The sequence below is a fragment of the Salmo salar genome, chromosome ssa09 (genome assembly GCF_905237065.1).
Source record: "Salmo salar chromosome ssa09, Ssal_v3.1, whole genome shotgun sequence".
Classification (NCBI taxonomy): Eukaryota; Metazoa; Chordata; class Actinopteri; order Salmoniformes; family Salmonidae; genus Salmo; species Salmo salar.
This window is the reverse complement of record NC_059450.1, coordinates 118,685,793-118,707,939: the sequence shown is the minus strand read 5'-3', so window position 1 is coordinate 118,707,939 and position 22,147 is coordinate 118,685,793. Positions and strand designations below refer to the sequence as shown.

Below are 22,147 nucleotides of genomic sequence, written 5' to 3'. Positions count from 1 at the left end.
AGAACATGGGCCATTCTTACAATATTCTCCCTGTACACCAAGTCAGAACCATAGGATAAATAAAGAGGGCATATAAGCAGACAATGAAAGCTCTGACAATAATCAGTGATGACATTTCTCTAAAACAGGCTATAGGCTACATGTGCACCACCAAGTCAGAACAGTAGGCTAAGTTATGAGGGGGAAAAGGACCAAATTATTAGGGTGAGGCACATGGGCTACTAACCCCTTACTACACAACATACACTTAGTATTACTTTCTCAGCTACAGTATACATATCTCCCTGGCATATTACATAATGTATGCAGCAGCATCCAGTACATTTTTGGACTCACCTTGTTCTGCTGTGCTCACTTGAATAGGAAGGTGGCGCGGCATTATTTTAGGGGGCAAATTGTCATCAAAATTTGTCATCAAAGTCTGGCATTCACTGGATTTATGGTGCTTTCAAGACAACTGGGAACTTGTAAAAAAACAAGGTCGAATTATGACGTCAGTGATCTTCAGGTCGGAGCGCTAGAAAGAGGCCAGAGTTCCCGACTTGGAATTCCGAGTTGGATGACCGTTCAAAACATATGTTCCCAGTAGAAACTCGTTTTTTTCAGAGTTCCCAGTTGTCTTTAACTCACTGAAGTCTGTGATTTCCCAGTTACGAGTATCCAGTTGCTTTGAACGCGGCAGAAGTCATGCTGGATTGACAGCATGGCCAATGTATTCAACCTTTTTTGGCAAATGGTGTTGCATGTGAATGTTTATCCTTTTATGCTTGGAAAAGAGACCCTTAAACCCAGACTTGGAACACACCCTGTCCACCGAATAGCAGGCTAGTGATTGCTTTACAACATTTGCAGTTAGCCACTGATTCCATCCAAACCACTCATTGTTGAATTCGCGATTTCCAACTTGTTGTGTAATGTTTATGTCCAATGGCCGATGAGCACCGATACGTTTTACCTATAATTTCTCTTCATATGACAAGGGTTGAAAAGTATTTGCCAGTAGATTGTCGACTTGATTCATGATCATGACTTATTTTCTATCTTGCAAGTTAAGATTTTGAAAGTACGATGTTGACATGATCAGTCCAATCAAAGCTACGGTAGATATAACATGATTTGACATAGTTTTTTCTGTGGCCAATGACCTTGAGCCTTCTTGGATGGGCACTTCTAATGTAAATCTATGGCAGCACCAAGGGGGTGAACCTTTTAGCTCTCCCTGTAGATTTTGCGGCGACGTAGTGTCCCCATGAGTGACAGAACCCTGAGCAACTAGAAAACATTACCAACCCCTACGCACTGTATTTTCCGCTGGCTGCCCCTCCACCACAGAAAGCACTGAGCTAGGCTGAAACACCTGCATTATGGACCTGCCTTACTCAATAAAGCAAAAAAGAGACCATGTTTGTATGCGGCTTTATTAACTCTATGATTTTTTTCTTTTACATTGTTTGCAAACTGATATGTGACATATATTAATAACAAAATAACATGCAAAACAGCCACACAAAAAAAAAAAAAATATATATATATACTGTGAGGACAGACACTGGGAGACGAGAAGCATGTACAGGGAGTGAACATTTAATAAACAACGGACATGAAACAGAACATGGACAGCGTCTGGACAGGGGAAACAAAACGACATTAATGCTGACACAGGGATGAAACTGAGGAATAGACAGATATAGGGGAGGCAATCAAAAACGTGACGGAGTCCGGGTGAGTCCAATGAAGCGTTGATGTGCGAAACGATGGTGACAGGTGTGCGTAATGAGCGCCAGGGAGGGGGAGCGGGAGCAGGCGTGACATATACAAGTACCAGTCAAAAGTTTGGACACACCTACTCATTCAAGGGTTTTTCTTTATTTTTACTATTTTCTACATTGTAGAATAATAGTGAAGATGTCACAACTTTGAAATAACACATATGGAATCATATAGTAACCAAAAAAGTGTTAAAGAAATCAAAATATATTTTAGATTCTTAAAAGTAGCAACCCTTTGCCTTGATGACAGTTTTGAACACTCTTGGCATTCTCTCATACAGCTTCGTGAGGTGGTCACCTGGAATGCATTTTAATTAACATGTGTGCCTTGTTAAAAACGTTAATTGGTGGAATTTCTTTCCTTCTTAATGTGTTTGAGCCGATCAGTTGTGTTGTGACAAGGTAGAGGTGGTATATAGAAGATAGCCCCTAGGTCAGTCAATGCGGAAAATTTCAATAACTTTCTTCAAGTGCAGTCGCAAAAATCATCAAACGTTATGATGAAACTGGCTCTTATGAGGACCGACACAGGAAAGGAAGACCCAGAGTTACCTCTGCTGCAGAAGATAAGTTCATTAGAGTTACCAGCCTCAGAAATTGCAGTCCAAATAAATGCTTTCAAGAGTTCAAATAACAGACACATCTCAACATCAACTGTTCAGAGAAGACTGCGTGAATCAGACCTTCATGGTCGAATTGCTGCAAAGAAATCACTATTAAAGGACACCAATAAGAAGAAGAGACTTGCTAGGGCCAAGAAACACAAGCAATGGACATTAGACCAGTGGAAATCTGTCCTTTGGTCTGATGAGTCCAAATTTGCGATTTTTGGTTCTAACCAGTGTGTCTTTGTGAGACGCAGAGTAGGTGAACAGATGATCTCCGTATGTGTGGTTCCCACCATGAAGCATGGAGGAGGAGGTGTGGGGGTGCTTTACTGGTGACGCTATCTGTGATTTATTTAGAATTCAAGACACACTTAACCAGCATGGCTACCACAGCATTCTGCAGCAATACGCCATCCAATCTAGTTTGTGCTTAGTGGGACTTTAATTAGTTTTTCAACAGGACAATGATCCAAAACACACCTCCAAGGTGTGTAAGGGCTATTTGACCAAGGAGAGTGATGGAGTGCTGCATCAGATGACCTGGCCTCCACAATCACACAACCACATCCGAAATGAGATGGTTTGGGATGAGTTGGACCGCAGAGTTGAAGGAAAAGCAGCAAACAAGTGCTTAGCATATGTGGGAACTCCTTCAAGACGTTTGGAAAAGCATTCCTCGAGAAGCTGGTTGAGAGAATGCCAAGAGTTTGCAACGCTATCATCAAGGCAAAGGGTGGCTACTTTGAAGAATCTAAAATAGAAAATATAATTTGATTTGTTTAACACTTTTTTGGTTACTACATGATTACATATGTGTTATTTCATAGTTGTGATGTCTTCACTATTATTCTACAATGTAGAAAATAGTAAAAATAAAGAAAAACCCTTGAATGAGTAGGTGTCCAAACTTTTGACTGGTACTGTATATATATTTTTAGCTAAACAGGTGGGGCACAAAAACCTGCCCCGAATGACGGGGTCGCCACTGCTGTAGACACGGTCAGCGGGGGAAAAAATAAACGTTCTCCATGCTTTAGCACTTTGACACGCAGGCAGCATATTTCAAAAATGAAATGTGTGGTGCATGGATGGCGTAAGCTACAGAGATAAGAATAATTAATGCCTTTTAAAATTCAGACATTCAAACTCAGAAGCTGGGGTCAGATTCAGTACTATAGCTTACAAGGGAAGAGGAGAGGAATTGTTGTTGAATTCCTGCTGTTGTAGTATCTCTGAGGCAGATCAGAGCTCTGATGAGCAGAGGAAAGTTACAGGAAGCTGTGGACCCTTTGGCCCTTCTCCTTGTGCGACATCCATCTTCAATCATGTTGTTGTGTAGAGGAGGAGAGGGAGGGATGGGGGGGATCCACATAGTAACCACTGTGATTTTTACTTCAGAGAGAAAGCTGTAATTTCCACATGTTATCGCACACATACCGGTATACTATATGGCAAAGTACACAGAAATGGGCAAAGACATGCATGCAGATATGCACAGGCACGCAAGCCAGCATACCCACGCAAGCACACACCCACACAGGCACAGAATAATGATAAAACACAGTGTCTGACGTCTCATAAAAAAAGTTTGGGGACACTTTTGAGGCATTATGCTATTACTGGTATTTCCAGCATTGTCCACTAGTGTTGCTGCTAGTAGGAAATCCTAGGAAATGTTCTGTAATGGTTAAGGTGTAGGCTTGACAGTTACTGGACATCGGTTTGAGTACCGGTCGGGGCTACCCCCCTGAATTCGCTCCAATGTACTTCCATGGTTGGTTTCATTGACTCTCCTCTTTAACTCTGGGCGGCAGGTAGCCTTGTGGGTAGAGCATTGGACTAGCAACCGAAAGGTTGCAAGATTGAATCCCTGAGCTGACAAGGTAGAAATCTGTCGTTCTGTCCCTGAACAAGGTAGTTAACCCACACGTCTCCACAAGAAGTTCATCAGGGCTGATAACATTCCAAGAGAATGTATACAAAGATGGCTAAAGATGCAACTCTCCTTACATCTCATGTAGGTCCTGTGCACACCCAAACAGTAGGCTGCTAAGCACCCACGCACATACTGTAGACACACACACGTGGCTATGTGGGCACCCATACAAAAGCACACACACGCATGGGTATGGATCACAGGAGGTTAGTGGCACCTTAATAGGGGAGGACGGGCTCGTGGTAACTGCTGGAAATGAATGAGTGGAATCAAATACATTAAACACATGCTTACCATGTGTTTGATGCCATTCCATTTGCTCCGTTCCAGACATTATTATGAGCCGTCCTGCCCTCAGCAGCCTCCACTGGGGATAAGTCAGAACTTCCTCCAGTTGAACAGTAGCAAGACTGAGGCTATGCTTATTGGGACACCCAAGCAGGTCACCAGTGCTGGAAACATCTGCCCTACCATCAGCGGCCAGGCCATCCACTTGTCCTCTGTCATCTTCAGCTGAGGAGTCAAGTTTGATCCTTCTCTGTCCTTCGATGCCGACATAAAACAAAATGTAAAACATGTTTTTTTGCCCTGGTCATACCATCACTCTCCCAGCCAGATGCAGAGAAACTCATCCACACATTCATCTTCTCTCGGATTGACTACGGCAATACGCTGTTTGGGGGCCTCCAAGCCAAATCACTCCAGAGGACTCAACTAATCCAGAAGAGTGCTGCCAATGTCCTGACCAGGACCAAAAAGTCAGACCTAGGGCACAAAATTTCATCAGACAGTGATTGTCAAGCAAATAACTGTGGGTCTCACGGTAATTGAGGGTTAATTAACAAACACATTTAGCATCTCCTGGCCTACAAGCCACTGATGCAGACCTTTGGAACATCTATATTTAAAAAAAAGTCCAATAAATCCATGTAATATAACCTACACCTCCACAATAAACCATGATTTATTCTTGACAGGTTTAAATAGTCTATTTCAGAAGAACGGAATAGCATACCCTGATCTGGCTATGCCATATGGCTGTGGACTACACTAGTTAATTTAGCAGACAAGATTTGCTTAGAATTCCTTGGCATTATTTTATTTGATAGTTCGAAGAATACAAATGAACAAAGCTGAATAAAATAGAAAGGATATTTTCTCCAAACGATTTGAGGGAAGTGCGCACATGCGGCTATTCTTTGTTGAGTGATTAAGAAATAGGTACTCCTATATGCTTAATTTAGAGTTATTAATGTAACTTTAGTTGTTCTACAAACGTTGGATTATATGTTTTGATTTTTAATACTTTGTAACGCTGCATGATGCGACTCTAATGATGACTTGAAAAAAGGCTCTTGAAAGGCATGATCTCTGCTTTGTTTCTTGCGCAGGCTGTACACACTTCATCAGTCTCTCATTCACAATTTGACAATCCCTTGATAATCCCTCGAATTTCACAGCGGCATCCCCTTTGTGTGGCCGTAATGCACCGTAAAACAATCCATGCCTTTTGCGGCCAGTGGCCGTTGTGCCCTTGGCCCAGAGTGCTGCACGGTCCGAAGCACCTGTCACTCAAATGGCTCTCCATCACGTGATCAGTTCTTTCTCACAGGCTACAAGTAAAGACAGACACACTGAAGACGCAACTGCGCATTTCTTTAACAAATTCCAAGGTGCATATTGAAGATATTGGAAGAACTGTCCACATTTACTTTTCGTCAGCCAACAAGATGAGTAGGCCTAACGAACAGGAAAAGCACTATCCTATGTCAATCTACTATCCCCATAGTATAAAAGTTGACCTATTCTATTCTGTGTGAGAAATAAATATTCCAAACATAGTCTGGGAGAGTCGTGGGATGCGACAGTTCCCAAATTAATACAAACACTACCATAAAAAAAAGTTTTTACGCAATGTGGCTGACACAACAGATCAACACGTTTAGCTTTCAATGTTGATAAAGTATTAAGCTATCTCTTCACATTATAAGCGCAGCAATGTGCACATGGCAGTAGGCTATAAGCGCGAATGTTCCATTAGCAGGAAAACATCATCATCAAAAGTGACCACAAATGTGATTATGCATGTAATGCTTTTATTATAAAGGTTGTAGCGGTATTGTTAGAGGGGGTAAAAATACCTGTGCCAGGCAGGTTTTAACCCTGCCGAAAGGAAAACAGTAGGATAGAGAGAGTACCACTACCAGACCCACACACATCAGCAGAAGAGACTGCCTAGAGTGTAGCCTGTTTACCAGATATATTTTCTCTCCACTGGCTAAGACACACCATATAAAACAAACATCACAGCACAGGGGTAACCCAACCAATAATAACTCATTCAATAAGAATGGCAGAGCAATTTAACGGCAACTTCATAGAAACAAATTTACAAGAAAGAACACAGTCATCAACATTAAAGGATTTGCAATAATCTGTATTACATCCCAATGGAGGAGTGCAGAGGGTATGAATGGGGGGTATGTGGGTGTTCATAGACAAAACAAAGGCCTTAAAATGTCCAAAATCTTATTGGCCACATGTCAATAGTATCACCCCACATCAATACAGTTCAAATAGCAATACACCATAAACTTGCAAGCAACCTCCCTTTTAACTACAATGTAAACCCAAATACTTCTGGCAATAATAGTCCAGCGACACTGAACATCAAAGCGAAGCGCATTGAAAAAATAGAAAGTCTGCTGCAGTGTAAAGCACTGGAACGATAGAGGGAAGATAGAGAGAGAGTGTGGTCTTAGCTGTTGACTTCAGGCTTGTAGTTGCACTGTCTGTCCGTCTGATGGTTTGTTTGTATGTCAAAGCTTCGCAACAACGTTGCTACTTATCCATGCGATCAATAACTGGTGCGTTCCCAAAAGATAACAACCCCGATCTAGAGAGGTAATACCGATGATCGAGTTAAACACTTTACAAACTCAGCACGCTGAAAATAGAGAAGACTTCTGCAGCATTGCGCACCCCAATCAAACTGCCGCGCCAACCGAGAGTTACCTCCCAGAGAGCCGGAAGAGCCATCTTTATTTCCTCCTTTCTGACTGCTGATGCGCTCTTAAAGTGGCAGCGCACGGTGAAGGCTCCATGCAGGAATTCGCCACAAGGTGCATTATTCTTTTGGAACTTGTACCCCTTTTTCGTGATATCCAATTGGTAGTTACAGCCTTGGCCCATCGCTGAAGCTCCCCTACGGACTCAGGAGAGGCGAAGGTCGAGAGCCATGCATCCCCCGAAAAAAACACGGCCGCACTGCTCGCTTAACTCGGAAGCCAGCCGCACCAATGTGTGGAGGAAACACTGTCCAGCTGGTGCCTGGAGTCAGCTTGCAGGCGTCCGGCCCGCCACAAGGAGTCACTAGAGTGCCATGGGACAAGGAAATTCCAGCCGGCCAACCCCTCCCCTAACCTGGACGACGCTGGGCCAATTGTGCACCGCCTCATGGGTCTCCCGGTTTCGGCCGGCTGTGACACAGCCTGGGATCAAACCCGGGCCTGTAGTGATGCCTCAAGCACCGCAATGCAGTGCCTTAGACTGCTGCGCCACTCGGGAGGCTAAAGGTGCATTTTTATGGTGAAAATGATCTTTCCCAAACTTGAAACACACGCGCGGCCAGTTAGGCTCTACACCCCTTGTAAAGCAGATTAATGTGCTTAATTTTAAGAAGTTATTTGACCACTTTAGTTGTGATACAAACCTTATCAAAACCTATAGGCCTATGGGCTAGGCTACATGAGGTGTGTGACTATGATTCGAAAAAGTGGCAAAAAAAGACATTGTTTCCTGCTTTATGCTGGGCATCAAGTGATAATATATAATTCACAAGTGATAGGCTAATATTTTCACCCATCAAACTATTCTTGATTTAATCTTGTCGTTACATATACTAAATAATATAAGTGTGAAATTTGTTTTGATTTAGAATGGACCATTATCATGCACCTGTATCGAAACAGGGGCAGCGGGAAAAAATACATGTCATCAATGCATGGAGGACGCTTTTCCAGTGGTTCATTTTCATACCAGCTAGATAGGCTATACTACTGTTTTAAAGGGAAGCAATGTGCTCAATATTAGGGAGGTGAGAAATAAATATAGTAGGCCTAGCCTATAGAAAGCTGATGGGATCCTCCTCTTTTTAATAGAGCCCATCACTCTGTTTTCTCCTGAAATTGCATAGCCTATAGAAATGTTGCGCAACATGAGCTCATGGGCTCTCATGAAGTGTTTGATTAGATTTTTGCAATTTGCATTGATGTCAGAGTGATTAGTGGGACAATAGAGTGCTGAGTACCAGGTAATTAGAACGTTTGGTAGGCTACTAATGACCGCCAGGAGCATCAGAGCTTGGAGAAGCCTAATTACAGTGACTAAATGGTCACGTGGAATTTACATTTACATTTAAGTCATTTAGCAGACGCTCTTATCCAGAGCGACTTACAAATTGGTGCATTCACCTTATAATATCCAGTGGAACAACCACTGCATTCATGACTCGTGACCACCGGTGTGGCGGTAATATGGACACCGCAACAGCCCTAATCAGACCACATCACCCCAATCCTGGCCCAACTCCACTGGCTACCGGTCAACTACAGGATCGACTATAAAATCCTCATGCTTGTATTTAAAGCCTTGATGGATTGAGCCCCACGTAAATCAACGAAGTCATCTAAATCAGCCAGCCACCTCGCACTCTCCACTCCCGCCACTCCCATAAGGCTTCAAGTCCCCAAGTCACATCTCCGAACTATGGGGGACCGAGCCTTCTGCTCCCGTGTCTATGTACTTTTGATAGTCCTTGTCCCAATCTAAAATGTATTTAGCACCAAGCCCACTATCGCTATTTAACTTGCCTTGATTCTAAATGTTCTTTTTATTATATAATTGTAAAAAATATCCTCAGTAGAGCTTTGAGATAACTCTGTAATTAAAAGCGCTATACAAATTAAATGTATGCACACACACACACACACACACACACACACACACACACACACACACACACACACACACACACACACACACACACACACACACACACACACATAATGCTAAACAAACAATAGCCATGTCTGACATCTCATAACAGATAGGTTACGTTACGATCTTTCCCTGATAAATCATGAGGCGACCACATTGCCAAATAAAAGGGGAAGGCGTCATTAAATTCCCCAGTTTATTTTTCTCTGTCTTGAATTCTTGATGATAGGCACATTTCACCCATTTCCTCATAAGTGGCGCCTTAGTCCTTTTAATTAGTAATTAAACACATGACATGACAGCCATGACTTGGCAAGACAGTTAATCAATCACTAAGCAGACATTCCCTGGAAGTAACTTAGGCTGTCAAAATCATAGGTCAGTAAGTTCAAAGGTGAAATATGGAGTACTGAGTAAACATGAGAAGAAATGTTTCCTTATAAATGCAATAGCCTACTTACTGTAAACAGAACAAATAGGACTTCACCTACTCTGTCAAGACCAAAGACTCATCAAAGAAGAATCTAACATGAACAATTGGTGCGACAAGAAAATAGGTTGTAAAAGCCCCAGTACATTCATGAGAACTCTGTAGCTTATAAGAATAAACCCAAGGTTGGACTTCTGGACCTTTGCGAGTAGCTTCACATCCCAATATCGTCCTTAAAATGGTCAAGAGATTCAGATATCATATTTGCACTAATACCTCATAGATTCCCTCTCTACACGACGCAGATAAGAAAAGCTCTATGCGCTGTCTATCTTCAGCCCAGCTGCAGCCTTGGCACATCCCCATAGAGGAGGATTACAAACAAATTAAACCCTTCAGGCAATTTAGAAGTCTACCTAAGTTAGAGGGGGAAGGAAATGAGGGGAGAACTGTTCGTGGGGTTCCCATGTACTGTAGAAGTGCCAACAGAAAGACCTGCAACAATAACATACCAGTTAAGGTATTCCCTTCAAATCGAGACGCGAACGTCCCATAGTGAATGACAGGATAGGACGTTTTAAGCAACTTTTCTGTTTTTTGTTGTTGTCTGTTGTCAGGTTGTTTTCTTGTTGTCTATGCCGGGTGGTGTCTCATAAGATGGTCATAGATGCTTTATGTATGCTTGTCTGACTGAAAGTTGGCGTTACTGGCCTTTATCCTGCCCTGATCAACTTTCTGTACAACTTAGGGACTCCATAGACTTCTGCCCATTCATGCTGACCTCTTTGACCAAATTAGATTTTTTAAATCTGAGTGCTTGATCAGATCATGGGTATGACTGAATGGAAAGTTATACTGCACGTGTAATTGAAATTAGGAAAGTAAACCATTAATAACCTACAAGATGTTTGTGTTGTTTACTTATATTTTCAAGACGGCAAACCGATAAAAAGGAAATTCCCCGTCTTGATATCGGTACATAAACACTATCCATTATGGAAAATCACAAACAAATCCTAAAAAACATGTTTGGAAGATCATTGATAACATTCAAGAAACAGATACATTTTCTAATCTTCAAAAGTAGAACACCTTGATCAAGCATTGACTAATCTTCCTAGATTTTACATGCACATATTTTAATACAATCCATTAAATCAAATAAGACATATTGGGCTTTTGGCTTACTGTTAGCACAAATAGGTCAGGACACAATAAGGCAGTAATCTATTTCATTCAGGTGCCATAGGGCAATGCCCACACACACTTTACTTTGTACTTCAGATAACCTATTTTACTTGCTCACGACATCCATTCTGTGTCCGTCTGCATGTATTGCGGCGAATTCTCTTTAAACAAATTGCAAGCCACTGATGTTTACCAAGCCAACCAAAGCATTACAGCAATGTACTCCTGGACTCCTTGTAAAGTATAGGAGCTGTGGCATATCCCAGCAACCAGACGCCCCTGCTGGTATAAAATTCCTTTGCTCTAAACAGTGATTACTGAACCCATTAGCACCACATCCCTGGAGGGCCTGATGTCACAACCCTGTCATTCTGAGTGGTGTCAGGTGCGTGGGCCAGTGCATTGACAGACACATGACACAACTGTCTGTGTCTCTAACAGAGGAGCACACAGAGCCATTAGGTGCTAGCCCAATTAACACTGACACCCCCAACAGAAAGAGCTCTCATTTTACGTAACGGGACTGTTACTACAGCTGGCCTCCGTGATCACGTCTCTCAGGGAGACAGCGAGAGAGAGAGAGAGAGAGAGAGAGAGAGAGAGAGAGAGAGAGAGAGAGAGTCTGTATATGTGCGTGTGAGTTGCTAAGCTGATGTGTATCTGTGGTGAATCTCTGTGAATATGAATACATCTGGATGTCCAAGTACCAAATATGTGTACATGCACTGCATGTAACTTTCTGACAGCACCTGCTACGAAAGAAGAAGCAATAAGCCATGCTGAACTGTTACCCAGTGCTTTCTTCTCACGTGTTCAATAAGTAAAAGAACTATCATCTTGCTTGCATGCTTTACCAGTAGAAGGCAACGGTAGTGAGGTGATTGTGTTTGGGGATGATGTTTAGGAAACAGCACTGGTCTAAAAAAAATTATGAACAGTACTGTTCATCATTTTTTACTGCGTGACAATGGAAGCCAAGGTTTTTGTTTGCATAAGCCCCTACCACTAACAGGAGGGTGGAGAGCAGAGGGCGAAGAGAAACACATGTAACAGTCCATCAGTATTATCATTCAGCCAAATCTGTGAGTGCCTATCAGCTCTCAGTACTGTACGGACACTTTACTCCGAACTAACATCTCTAAACATAAATCATAGTGATCATCAGTTGTGATTTTAACATGTAAATCTTCGTGGGGCAAACTCACATTTTTTTTTAGATGCATGCCAGCAAAGCCACTACACAACACAACACTGAATAATACATTAATTGGACTATAACAGTGACAAACGGTGCCCACAAACTGTTAGGGCCTACATAAAGCTGTCCCAACAGCAGAGTCCCAACAGCAGTCTCAAAACCTTACCACTGCTACACCTGGCTATCAGCGAAGCCTTGTCTGGCAGCGAAACAGTTCATTCAGCCTAATTTACTGCCTTTTAAACAAACATAGCAGATATGGCTGACTTGCTTAAACAAATGTGACTTGTTTCAGGAAACTAGGCGTATGTCGCGGGTCACTACTTCACAGCAGAGCCATTTGAATGGAAACTTTTCTTTAATCAAAATGCGTTTTTTGGCAGAAATGCCTTCTGGAACATGTGAACTTCCATGTGCCTTAATAACAGACTTGTATGCCATCTGTATATACAAATAAAATTGTTAAATTACGAGCCTAGTTGGTTTAGCCACCGAAAAAGCCAGCAACCTTTCCGCTAGCCATGCTAGCCATGATTGGCTGAGATAATGAGTGGGCTGGAAATGCCGAGAGATGAGTTTGGAGCTGGTCAGTATGTGTAGGTAATCCTGTCTAACGCGGCTTTTTTTTATGTATCACGTAGTAGAACTGCATAAGTGTTGCTCCACTTTCTGTAGGACTGAGTTTTGAAATCAGTGGAATTAGAGTATGATAGCTAAGGAGATGGAGAAAACACCTGTTTCAAACTATGGGCAACCATGGCATCCGTGACAGGGATAGGCGTCCATCCATTATGTATATGAGTAAGACAGTCAAGCTAGCTACATTTTCAGATATTACCCATTTCTAATTTTGACAGAAAGTCGTTTTCATTTCAAGTTAAAGTGTACTGTTAGCTAGCTAGCTAACATTAGCTGACTGTCTGGCTCGCTAGCTAACGTTACGTGTCTGATCTTATTATTTGTATCTCAGAGCCATTTGCTTTGCTAGATATAGCCTAATGTTAGCTAGCTAACATTGAACCTGGTTGGTTAGCTACCTGCAGATTCATGCAGGGTAGTAACGTCATGAGTTGGGATTATGGTTCATTGTTTACCTGGCTAGCTAGCTAGCTACACTTCTTAACAAAAGACTCCACTATGCAAGTAACCATTTCAATAGAATGTCACTGCGACAACTGTTGATAGACGTAGCTGGTAAATTCGCTCTGGCTATCTACTCCGATTACAGAGAAATCTCGTCTGAGTGTGCCAGAGCGCAGAATAACTGATGAATTTATGAACGCCTGTTGAATATGGCCAGTGTCGTGTCAGTAAACGTTGGCAAAAATGTTTTAATTGTTGCCAGCAGCACAGTTGCAGTCACCAACGCTCTGGATAACATAAAAACAGCCTAACCAGCTGCTAGGGGGAGTAAAATGGTCAGTGAGCCATTTTCTCATTTGTGTCTGGAAGTAGCTAGCAAGCTAGCCAATGTTAGCCAGTTAGCCAGTTAGCTTGGGTGTTTGACTGTTGTTGTTGTTAGAATGTCACTGCGACAACTGTTGATAGACGTAGCAATTTTAATGCTCGGATCAACCCTTAAAGAGTTGGGTGGGACTAAAGCTTAAGAGGGTGTGAATGATGCTTAATGGGTGTAGACAAAGAAGAGCTCTCCAGTAGGCACCAAAATATTCAAAGGCCATTTTCTCAAAAGTGAGGTTAAAAGTTGATCAACTTTCAAAGCAGAATTATTGTTCCTAAAATGCAGTGTATGATATACCATTTTGTAGCTCTGTGTCTGCTTTTATCCAATGTAAAAAACACAATTTCAAATGTTGCTACGTAAGACCGGATCAAGGCGGTCGGTCACAAACTATGGCATAAAGGGACTACGAGCAGATTAGAGGCAATTTCGATTAAGACATTAAGGAGCGAGCCAGGACGGACGTAGTCAATATAACTATTTGTTCAGCCCTTTTGAAATGTACAGCGACAAAATTCAGAACATGGGCCATTCTTACAGTATTCTCCCTGTACACCAAGTCAGAACCGTAGGATAAATAAAGGGGGCATATAAGCATACAATGAAAGCTCTTACAATATTCAAAGATTACATTTCTCTATAACAGGCTATAGGCTACATGTGCACCACCAAGTCAGAACAGTAGGCTAAAGTATGAGGGGGAAATGGCTACTAACAGCTTACTACACAAGCTACACTTAGTATTACTTTTTTAGCGATGGTATACACACATCCCTGGCATATTACATAATTTATGCAGCAGCATACAAGACATTTTTGGACTCACCTTGTTGTGCTGTGCTCACTTGAACAGGAAGGTGGAGCTGCGTTCCTTTGTGGGCACATTTTGTCATCAAACTTTGTCAATGTCTGGCATTCTCTGGATTTATGGTGCTTTCAAGACAACTGGGACTTGAAAAAAACAAGGTCAAATCATGAAGTTAGTGACCTTCAGGTCGGAGCTCTAGAGTTCCCGACTTGGAATTCTGAGTTGTATGACCTTTCAAAATGTATTCCCAGTTGTCTTGACTGAGGTCTGAGATTTCCCAGTTCTGAGTTTCCAGTTGTTTTGAAAGCGGCAGAAGTCATGCTGGATTGACAGCATGGCCAATGTTGAATGTTTATCCTTCCAAACTTGTAAAAAAGACCCTTAAACCCAGACTTGGACCACACATCCACTTCACTGAATAGCAAGCTAGTGATTGCTTTGCAATGCTTGCAGTTAGCCACTGATTCCTGATTCCCTCCATCCATTGTTGAATTTGCGATTTCCAACTCTTTGTGCAATGTTTATGTCCAAAGGCCGATGAGCACCGATAGTTTTATCAATCATTTGACTTCTTATGACAAGGGTTGAAAATAATTTGCCAGTAGATTGTCGACTTCATTCATGATGATAACTGCTAGTTTGCTAGCTAAGATTTTGAAAGTCAGTCCAATCAAAGTTACTGTAGATATAACGTGATTTGACCTTGAGCCTTCTTGGATGGGCACTTCTAATTTAACTCAATGGCAGCTCCCAAGGGGCTTGAATTTTTTTGCTCTCCGCGTAGATTTTGCGGTGATAGCATAAACTATAAAGTATAACATATAAATATAAAGTCTACTCTACATAATAGGATAATAATCATATAAATATCACTCGGCTTACTACTACCACTACAGCTACTACTACAACAACAAATAATAATAATATTGTCTACTATTTCTATTCAATTGTTACTGTGATAATGATCAATACATTTTTTTTTATTAAGCCGAATATACATGTCTCCAGGCGCAAGTCTGCTTTCTGATGTTAAATAACATTGCATAAGCCTGGACGCCTGAAGTCACTGAATGATAATCACGTTACACAATAATTGGGCAAATTATGCACAATTATTAGCAAGTGGCTCATGTGCCTCACACTGCGCTAAACCACTTAAAAAATATATATATTTTAGATAATTTATGCGCAAAAGTGCATCTATCAATGCAGACTACAAAGTTTCCAGCCAATGTAATTTAGACCATTAATAAACACTATCACTGAAATTCATAATGAAAGCATTATCTTACCGTTCTGGGAATCATTTCTTTTCAGTGAAGGTTACTTGTCTAGATCCCGTGCGCAAGTGAAATGGCCTTTAAACTGCAAATACAGAGCGTATTTCAAAATTACACGTATGTAGAGGAATCAATAAGGTTTGTGATACAGAGGTGCCTCCACCAGTAGCACTGAAATACTTGTGAAGCTTAAAACCACTCTGCAGGGAATTGAACCAAATTAGCACACGGCTCGCCCACTCTCTGTCGACTGCGCTGGGCGCTCAGAAATGCACGAAACACTATACAATTGGAAAATGATGTCGCTCACGCAGTTGAAACCATAACAAAGCATTTTCACAATTCACTGTTTTGGTAAAAGGTTAAACTCTCCAAGAATCAATGGGTTTAAGCTTTATCATTAATTTAACATTCCAAAAATGTATGTAAGTAACTGCAGATTGCCCCTTTAAAAGGTACAGCGACGGGTCTTCAGTATTCATTTTCAAAGCAAAACAAATTGGAAAGACCAAATATTTATGTGAAGTATTTTATATTTTAAATTGATCAGAGAATGACCCTGGATTAAGGATATTCAGAGGTCAAAAGACCAGAATACTTGAATCTTTACTGTCTTACTAAACAAACCATAATTCATTGAATATTAACCGTGCCAGAATCACACTGTTTGTTTCGCAACGTATTGTTTCGATGTTTGTTCATGTTCTCACGCACACTTGACCACACAAAGGTAATGTGACTGTTTACACATCAAAACCTATCTCTCCAATCCCACATGACCGCCCACACTAGACCCAACATACCAGCAACAAACTCGTTCAGGGTTACAATGGCCAATGGGCAGGGTTCAATGTCAACCAGTTGGGTGACTTTCCACCCTCACATTCTTGGGCATACAGGGATACCTCAGTGTATTGCTAAGGAATGATATTTATTGTGAAGTTGGCCCTCCACCCCTCATGGTAAAGAAGTGACTAATTAATCCATGAACCTTCCTTGTTTTGCCAGCACACAATTGTTGTCATAACACTCCCAACTAGCAAAAGCTACCAACAGGTATTCTGAGTAATATGAGTAACTCCCTCTCTTTATCAATGAGATCATTATCTATCCATTCAACCTATTCCCTTGTATTCTGTCTATAGCTCTCTACCAGGAAACATGCTTTGTGTGTGACCACCATTATCTCTGACAGCCATTATTTATCTCAGCACACTTCTGGGAGGACACTGGGTGATTCTCTGATAAGCTGTCTCTGCTGTTGTTTTTGCAGTGCGCTTCGTTAAGTGATGGATTGCAGCTGCATGTTCCAGCACTGCTCTGGGGCTCCAACGCTGATTGGGATGAATGGGAGAGAAGGGGCCCCCGAGTCAATTACGGTTAATCACCCTGCTAGCTTAGCCTACTGTTGGTTCTTGGTTTGTTTTTCCTCATGGGGATGAATGAAAGACTGAGCTTTGTTTCAATAGCCATCATTCACCCTTAGCACGGGTCAGAGGTGGGTTGGGGGGAGCACTGTGAAGTGGTAACTCCACTGTTTCATCTCCAGGCATATCGATCAAGGACTGTGTATGTCAAGACTTGAGAAATAAGAGCAGCATAGCTATGTCAGGAGAGGAAAGGAGAGAGGAAACATTCTCAAAATATCATTTTCATTGCTGGGGTGCGGGAATTAATGTTATGGATGGCACAAAAGCAGCATGGCTTACTTCCCAAATCCTCATTCACCCACCATCTCTAATTTCGAACAATAGCAACTTTGGGGTGTATCAGGATAAACAGAAACAAACCGTTGTAGCAATTCTCAGCACCATGGCCATCACAAGGCAAAAGGAACCTCCAGTACCACCTCCTGCAGCAGTACAAGGGAAAAGGCCTGATTTACAGAGCCTCACAGATGTCTGCACAACAATCCAAGGGAACCAGTGCATCACAATTTAGAGGGTTCACCCAGGTCAGAAGAGAGCTGCCAAGTTCTTACTTTGCAGATTTAAGGAGAAAGGGAAGGGGGAGAGAAGGCGGGGTGCAAGGAAGGGAATAGCGGCAGGTAGCTAGTGAGAAATAGCAAGAGAGGAATAATGAGAGGATTATGATATTATGTACAAGTAGAGTTGGATACTGTGACATCGAGTGGAGTATGCATGTTTAAGAAACAAGACCTGCGACAGCAGTCGGAGAGACTTTTGGTGGCTAAGTCTCTGCCTGAACACACTGTAACAATGGCAGCCCACAGAAGCCCTCTTGGCACAATGCTCAGGCTCAAGCATTTCACAAGATGTGTCTTGTTACTCCTGCAGCTGAGGCTGGTGCTGCTGACAGCTGACATGACACCAGTCATAGTGTTTGTCAAGAGAGCACGTTATAAATTAGCGCAGGAGACAGCTGAATAACTCACTAAGCTTGGATAAATGTTGCCTTGAGAGTGATCCAGTATTACAAACTGGGAGACATAGTAATAGAAGGATATCATCTCCTCTGGCTGGAAAGATGACAAGATCAGGATATGCAGGGGAAACACATGAGAAACATAGAACCCATGTCAGACATCAGAAGTGGAAACGTCCCAATGCTGGGCGGGATCATTTGTCAGGGATGATTAGGGATGCAGGCTGAATGTTGCTGTGTGGCTGCAGGCCAAAGTCCTCCAACTGGCAAGTGGCAGTCTGGCAGCTGCTGCATGCATGAGCTTCATAGCAGCTTCATTTGGAGCTCTGCTGCCCATCTCAGGTGCTGGAAGACCAGCATACTGTATGTCAGATTCACACCTCTGACTCTCAGTACAAGAGAGGAAGCTGATCTGGCCCACTGCAACCATCCTGAGACAAATGATTCAATGAGTGATTGGAATGAAAGCATTGAGGCTTGCGGCATGTGTTTTTCTCTTGTCTCCAGGAACTCCCACCCTCCTCCTGATTGAGATGAACTTGATCCATTCCTGGATAACAAAAGCAGGGTTCACCAATGGCGGCCCTCGGGCCAAGTTGTTTGGCCCCCCAAGTTTTCTGAGTAAGTTTTCATTGTTGGACATGAAAGACCAAGAAATCCGTTCCCAAGTATTCCCAACCATAATAGAGAGACACGTGATCATATAAACATTTAGGAATGGTTTGAAATGATTATGTTTTAGTCAAACATTTTATCTGTTTATGCTTCAATTTGCAGTCTACTAATTATTTGTAATTATGTTCTGGCTCCCTGACCATCCCCTCAAGAATAAAATTGTCCCACGGCTGAATATAGTTGATGATCCCCGCCCTAAAGGTTGACTTTTTACAACATTCAGTAAATTATCAACTTAATCAATAAGGCACTGAAGCGCAGTAAAATCCAGTAGACCAGGAACCATTGGAAGGCTGTCCTTGAGCTGGCCACAGGGGGATTGTTGGGTGGATTATGAATGTGTTGGCTGATAGCCATCCTTTTTGTCAAGCGCTAAAACCAGCTTGAATCATAACCTTACGTCAATACATTGACTCTACTAATGTACTGACGTCAGTGTTGGGGAAATGATATCGACTTTTATCAGGAAAAGCAGTCAGGTATTATCAGAAATGGTAATCAACCCAACCATATTGAACCGTGGATGGCTGGAATATTTAAATGTAAAGTGCTTTCCGGAAAGTTTTAAACCTGCAGGAGATGGGAATTTGTACCATTGATTGCTGTGTGAGAAAATGCAGTACTCACAGGTCAACGTGGTACATGTACACAGTATATACTTCAGATATCTCGTAAATAGGGCTCAGACATTAAAGAGTGGTCCACCATTTACTGCCTGGTTGATATTTGAGGGAAAAATCACCAAGTTAGCATCATATGGAGAGTGTTTCATGGAGGAACAGGTAGAGAGGTCAACACCCAAACAAAAACCATGCCTCTGTGTGAAGACCAAAATGTTTATGTTTCGCGCAAATCCAGGACTGTACTCTCACAGGGAAATGTGGCATTTCCCATTGATTGCAATCTTAATTAAATAAAATGCCTCAGACTTTTTCTGCATTGACCTCTGCTCTAGGACAGGGCTGTCCAACCCTGTTCCTGGAGAGCTATCGCCCTGTAGGTTTTCACTTCATCCCTCATCTAGCACACCTGATTCTAGTAATTAGCTGGTTGAAAGCTGAATCAGGCTGGTTACAACTGGGGTTAGAGTGTAAACCTGCAGGAAGGTAGCTCTCCAGGAACAGGGTTGGACAGCCCTGCTCTATGAAAAGACAGTAGGATAGTTGTGTTTTGATCAGAGGTTTTAAAAGCAACCTTTAACATGGACATTTTTCACGCTTTCTTTTCAGTATTTTCTTAATGAGGCAACTGCATTGCTTAAGATTATGCCGTCAACAGTGCCTCCCTAGGAAAATAAATACAGCTGGTATTCAAGTGTATTTAAACTGAGTTATGATGAGATGAATTGAGGTCACCACTATTTAAAGTGCCAGGGTTAAGTCACTGTTATCTTTAGATGCACCACACAAAGAGGGATATTCAGCTCCATAATCATACATGTCATGGGGTTGACACAACTTTTATGTCTGTGGTTATGGTTCTTCTGGTGTTTTCTTTGAGAAATGTTCCACTTGATTATTCCACTGGCCCATGAGAAATCCAGGGAATATCTATTTATCATACCTAATGAATAAATGACATCCTGTCTATGTGACATGGCTACGTGACTAAGTGTATGTTATCCTCACTGACTCTATTCAAGGTTCTACAATGACATTGTCTCATAAATGTCCCAAAACGAAGTACAGGAGTGCTTATGCTTAATTATCAAGAGAAAGATAGGGAAATTGACCCCTGTTCGCCCATAAAACAGCATGTCGGCTGCAGGTTATTAAACACACTGCTGGCTGCACAGCGTTTGGGCTCCGAGGCAAATGTAAGGGCACATAGCAGTAGCCGCTCCCATTTCTGCCTCATTTGAAATGAGATTGAGTGCCATACATTCAAATGGACTCGAGATGTTCTCGATTCAGAACCATTCAAGGAAATCGGATAGGAAAATCTCCTCTCAGGGTCTCTTGTTCAAGTGCTGCCCGTCCTACCTGACACACAACAGATGGTGACAATGTTTCATTAGCATACAGTCGGTCTCACGCCCCCGCCGTAAGAATACAGCAGGGGAGGCATTTTTCCAATGAGTCTCGTTGCAATGTCAATGGCAATCCAGTGTAGTGCATCCCTTATTCATTGTGATGGCATACATGACCCCTAATGTAAGACGAAGCACAATCTATGAATCACCCATGAGAACATACTGTCGCTCTCTGCTGTTTGTTCAAAGTCTTAACCATGTGTGGAACTCAGACAAATAAAAAGACAAACCAATTCTTCTCCAATTAGACATACGGTACTTCTCTAGTTTGGATCCTCAGAATCCAGACGATTGACTGCCTTTAACAACAGAGATAAAACTACTAAAGAATCTCCCTCTTGGGTTAAATGCGGCAGACACATTTCATTTTAATGCATTCAGTTGTACAACTGACTAGGGATCCCCTTTCCTTTCTCTTTTCCCTCTCACTGAGGAGCCTGAGGTTTCCATTATAGGAACCAGCCAGTGAGCAGAGTAAAAGTGATAAATCTTAAGCAGGGGGGACAACGCATGAAACAAATAAAGTGGCAGTGCTGTGTGCCTCCCCAGCCATGCCTACCCTTCATGCCTCATATTCAAAGAAATTGAACTGTAGCACCTTCCTAGACCCTGAATCTCAAGTGTCCTGGTGATTAAGCTGTGTTTGTACAGTAAAGAACGGTTTACATTTCGCATGTCGTCCCCTGGAAGAAACCATGGATAAAGCAAACAAACACCAGTATATAATACTGGTGTTTAGAAACAAAGATCCTAAATGGAAACTAAAGATCCTAAATGGAAACAAAGATCCTAAATGTATTTATTGTCAGGTTTTACCAAGTCAAAATGCCATTGTACTGTTAAATAACCTCTGACTGAAAAACAATGCAAATATTGGTTGTTCTTTGTTGATGGAGTTTTAATTTTTACATTTTTAAATGTAACCTTTATTTAACTAGGCAAGTCAGTTAAGAACAAATTCTTATTTACAATGACGGCCTACACCGGCCAAACCCTGACGACGCTGGGCCAATTGTGCGCCACCCTATGGGACTCTCAATCACAGTCGGTTGTGATACAGCCTGGAACACGAATGACCATGAATTTATGTTAGAAGCTGGAGCCATGTAGATGAATGCACCACATTAGACTCTGCAGTTCTATGAACTATGTGACAAGTTGTGGTCCCAAGGTGTCATGACATTTGGATGTCAAATTTGTTGATATAATTTCAAGTGACAGGCCATATCGATTGGTCCTTCAACTTGTTGGATTTAGCCAACAACAGTGTTTAAGTCAACAATAAACATACTTTTCCCTGTGGGATTTCAATGTGACAGTGCAACACAGATGGAGAAAGAACAAACATAAGGACTAAATACAGGACATTCATCCATTT

At 42.0% G+C, this 22,147-nt stretch overlaps 1 protein-coding gene across 2 annotated transcripts in view; it reads right to left on the bottom strand.

The window, feature by feature from the left end:
* LOC106612691 (glucagon receptor) overlaps nucleotides 1–16,293 on the bottom strand; it is a 37,017-nt gene extending 20,724 nt beyond the window's left edge. Inside the window, exons 1-2 of one of the 2 annotated variants that reach the window (XM_014214105.2) lie at nucleotides 15,690–16,293; nucleotides 14,416–14,540 (exon numbers count right to left, since the gene is read on the bottom strand). The gene's annotated coding sequence lies outside the window, so the exon portion shown is untranslated. The remainder of the gene's footprint in view (nucleotides 1–14,415; nucleotides 14,541–15,689) is intronic. The other variant, XM_014214104.2, reaches the window with a different exon arrangement.
* Nucleotides 16,294–22,147: the final 5,854 nt, after the last annotated feature.